The sequence below is a fragment of the Gavialis gangeticus genome, unplaced genomic scaffold (assembly GCF_001723915.1).
Source record: "Gavialis gangeticus isolate Ggan-Ray unplaced genomic scaffold, GavGan_comp1, whole genome shotgun sequence".
Lineage (NCBI taxonomy): Eukaryota > Metazoa > Chordata > Crocodylia > Gavialidae > Gavialis > Gavialis gangeticus.
Window position 1 is genome coordinate 22,716,531 of NW_017729033.1, and position 4,382 is coordinate 22,720,912.

A 4,382-nucleotide genomic window follows, 5' to 3' on the forward strand; every position below is an offset into this window, starting at 1 on the left:
AGAAATCTCCACACCAGGCCTTTCTTTGGACAGGGGTCAGCCTGGAAAGATGTACCTAATCTGGGCTTGATGTAACTCTTTCAGCCCTACCATTCTGTAATTCCTTCCATCTTCTAATCCAGAGGTAGGCAACCTGCCACAAGTGGCACAGGCAGCCTCTGTGTGTGACACACAGCATATCAGGGAAGTTCAGAAGACACAGGAGAAAGGAGGACTTATGGGGGCGCAGTATAAAAGATGTGGAGGCAGCAATTTCCAGATCATTGTGGAAGGACAAAGAGATTGAGAAGAATGACAGTGCTTTATGCCCACTATCAAAGCCTGCGAGACAAGAAAGGAAGACATGGAAAAGCGAAGTTTGGCAGCAGCTGATCAAGAAGGTATGCAGGGGAAGTTGTATCCACAACCTTTCCCTGAACACCCTGAGAACACAAACCTGACATCTTCTAAATAGATATTTTCTAACTGTATCTGTACGTAGAGTGATAGTTGTTTCCTTCCTCCTCAGCCCCAAAGCACTCTCTCTGGACAAGGCAGTTTTTTCAGTTGTGTCAATTCAGTCCAGTTTGTTTAACACAACTGAAAAGCCTTGTCAAGACACAGGTTAACATATTTGAAACCATACTACCTATTGGTGTTTTAGTAGCTGCATTTTATATGATGCCTTCCCCCTGCCACGGCAGGCTTTCGAGGAAAAAACATGCCGATGGCTTCAGGTGTGTTAGCCTGCACCTTGACAGGACGTGTCAGTTAATTTAATTGAACTAACATGTTTGGAACCAATAAATGATTTGCCTGTCAAGATAAGGCCAAAGCATCCAAACTATGATAGCCTATTATAAAATAATATGATAATAAAATAGCATTTAAAGATGAGAAAACTGAGGCCCAGAAAGTTGAATGATTTACTTGAAAAAACACAGGAAATCTCTGACATGTTCAGCTGTTAGACTGTCTTTACTTTCTTAAAAAACAAGGTGAATGTCTGGTAGTGAGTTTCCCTATGTCCAGTCATTAGGAAGAGGAACAAGAACGGTGCAAGCCTTGGGGAAGCGTTCTATAGAATATAACAGAAAATGGGAACTTTGGAGACTATGCTTTAAAACTTAATTTAACATTCTGTCCCTGTTTTTTAAAAAATTGCTAAAAACAGGAGCAATTTCCATTAGCTTGTGTAGGTTTCCAGACCAGAGTCCTTATTTAATGTCTATAGAAACCCTTTGATTTAATTGCTATCTAATTTTATAGGACATTTTCGTAAGGAGACATGAAACCTTGAGGTTAGATGAACACCTTGCTGGGGTCGTTTGACCCCAGTACTCTTTCCTGCCATGGCAGGGGGTCAGACTAGATGATCTTCTCAGGTCCCTTCCGACCCTAGAAACTATGAAACTATGAAACTATGAAAAATCACCAAGATGTTCAGATTTCACAGGAACAGCAGCATCTGAGATAGCATGAAATCCCCAAGACATTCCTAGAAGGATTTCCTGCAGTCTCTCAGATGTCGGTATGAGTTGAACTATTGGGAAATCAGAATTTTTTGATGGCAGCTACTGGATGCATCTTTCCCCTGTACACACTGGTTTATTTTCTTTTCAGATCAACCTTCTGAAGACAACAGCTATAGCCAGTGTTGTCTGGAGGCACTTCTGTTGCTGTCTGCCTCCTCAACAGATATCAAAATGAGCCATTGTGCTCTACAGAAGTTTGTGTATAGGTCCCTAAGGGCGCAGGGCTCAGTTTCAAACTCAATGCAAAGAGCAGCGTGTAGAGGCAAATGCATCTCTCCGCCTGATATTATCCCAGGGCTGGCTGGGGGCCAAAACCACCTCTAGCTCATGTAGCAGTAGCTAACTGGATATCTGGATATCTGATCTTACAAAGGGAATCACATGGGTAGACCTTTATCTGGTACATAATCTCATTGGCTTCAGGGGGGTTTTAAGCAAGCATCAATGTCTATCTGCATGAAACTGTATTTAAGTTGGGCTCTGACAGTGTTCATATCTACTTTTCCCCTTTACAGAGACTGCTCTGAAAGCTGCTTAAACACTCTTGAACTAATTCCTGGAATCAACAATGCAGGCAAACTCTAAGCCAAGATGGCTTCAGTCCTACTTGGCTGTGTTTGTTCAGCCAGGTGACACAAAGCTTTATATGCCTCTATAGGTGTTTGCTCTGTCAGTAAAGCTTTGTAAGCACATAGGAATACATCATTCGTTTTAACGGGAAGGAAAGCATCGCAGTGGACTTTAATGCTTTTTATTGACCGAAATGTGCCATTTTAGGTTATGTAACCTAAAGTAATGTAATTCTTATTCAGGCTTAATTCAGGTGTTCCAGTACATGATATTAAGGAAATTGAAGTCTCAGAGTTACTGGGCTTCTCAGCGTGTCACCAAGTGCACCTCTTTGGGCAGCTGGTCTTTACCCCGCCTGTGGTGGGATTCTGTAATTTTCTCGTTCTTTGTCCAGGACCCAGCTTACAGCTCTTATGTATTGCTGATGAGTACTTCATCACATCCAAATGGGGTTGAAGCATGACTGAGTTTCTCTTCATGAACTTGTGATAGCCTGTGTTCATGGTGACAGAGCTAGAATCCTCATAACAAAGGATTCATTGTTTAGTTCTGCAAATGGTACAAACCATTTAGTACAAAAAATAAAAACAATAAAAGGCTTGCAGGCCTGGGTATTAAATCTTTGCAAGTTTTCCTCAACCCAGCTAACTCTTGCTCACAGCATCTGTGTCTCCTTGTTGCTCTGGAAAGGAAAGCAGTTAGACTGTCAGCTTTTCACTTACCCACCCTCAGCAGTTTCTCTTAGCTCACTCCATTTCCTTCCTTTTTTCAGGTCCTGGATGCTTTATATCTCCCTAGATCCCAAAGCTTGGTAAGAGACTTTCATTTAAAGGTATGGTGGGATCTGATCTGTGACCCCAACAATCATGCCATGCCACCTGCCATGCCACATATACAAGGCAGGACGCACAATTTTGGGATCAGGGATTAGATCCCAATTGTCCCTTATTTTCCAGTGCAGGAGGAGCCTGGGATCATTATTCCAGACTCTCCTGCACAAGCAAGTTAAAAGCCAGGTACCTAATGATCAGCTGATGCTGGGGATTGAACAGGGATCTGGAACCACTGATTGTTAAGACCCTGGCTCTGGGCACCAGAGGCTTTCAGTGGGGGGTGTTGAAGGACTTTTCCCACTGGGGACATTAAACTGCATACCTGTCAGGTTTTTACACATTGTGGCACAGGGAGACCCCAGGATCATAGTGGGTTGTGATGAGTAACAATTGTGTATGCAGCCGAGTAGGGCTGTGCACCAGTTTTTACAGGTCCTGGCACATGGGGACCTGGGATTGGGGAACTGCTTCCTGATCCTGTGGCCTGATGAGTAAAATGACATGTGCCCTGATGAATAAAAACTGTGTGTGCAGTCTAGCTGGGCTTCACGGTTGTTTTTACAAGTCCTGATGGGATGGGACCCCAGGATCAAGGAACATCACCCTGATTCCAGGGTACCTATCCACTGAGCACTTTGAAAACTGCACATGCAGCTGGGTTTTATACATGGTTTTATGATATCCCTGGTGCATGGGGACCCTGGGGTTGGGGAGATATTTCCTGATTCTGGGGTACTGGCATGCAAGGACTGTTAAAAACTTTATGTTTAGCCTAGCTGCACACATGCTTTTTAAAGGTCTGGGGTACAGGGAGCCTGACACTGGGGAGACATTCCCTACTGCCAAGCTCATGGTGCTCTCCCATCTGTTAGTTGGGGGCCCACATGAAGGAACTGGTTCAGCTGAGTGTCAGGATCTGTTGTGGGCTAGCCCCAACCTGGCACATATTCAACAAGTCACAAAGATGTTACACATTATAAGTGGAATAACGTTGTGGCTTATTTACTGTATTAACGTGCCAGAAACAGACTTGAACTTGTGGCTGGGTTGCTTTTTAAGGGGCAATTAACATGTTAATCATATCTTAAATGTAACATGTGCTAGGGGCCTATAGAGCCAGCTATTGTTATCAGAACTCCCTTGAACCCAAGTACCTCAGGATTTCTTAGCTGTGTTTTTGTTTTACTGTTCCTTCTTGGTTTTTAAACAACTCCCCTATAGCCTCCTTTGATTTAATTCCATGCATTGAATCAGGCAGCAATAGAAAATTGAACTGGAAAAACAAATCACATATTATACTCATAAAAGAGCAGATATTTTGCCAATCTGTCACACAAAGTACTTAGCGAGGCCCTGAATATGAATTTCTCAGGCATCAAATAGGATTAGCAGGCTTGGATTTTAAGTTTAATTTTGAAATTCCATAACATGGTGAGTGAGAAAAGATCCCCAGCTCATCTACGTA

At 43.0% G+C, this 4,382-nt stretch overlaps 1 long non-coding RNA gene across 1 annotated transcript in view; it reads left to right on the forward strand.

Moving 5' to 3' along the window:
* The first annotated feature begins 187 nt into the window (after window positions 1–187).
* Window positions 188–4,382, forward strand: part of LOC109304125 — a 20,717-nt gene continuing 16,522 nt past the window's right edge. The window contains exon 1 of the long non-coding RNA XR_002099300.1: window positions 188–380. This is a non-coding gene — a long non-coding RNA (uncharacterized LOC109304125). The remainder of the gene's footprint in view (window positions 381–4,382) is intronic.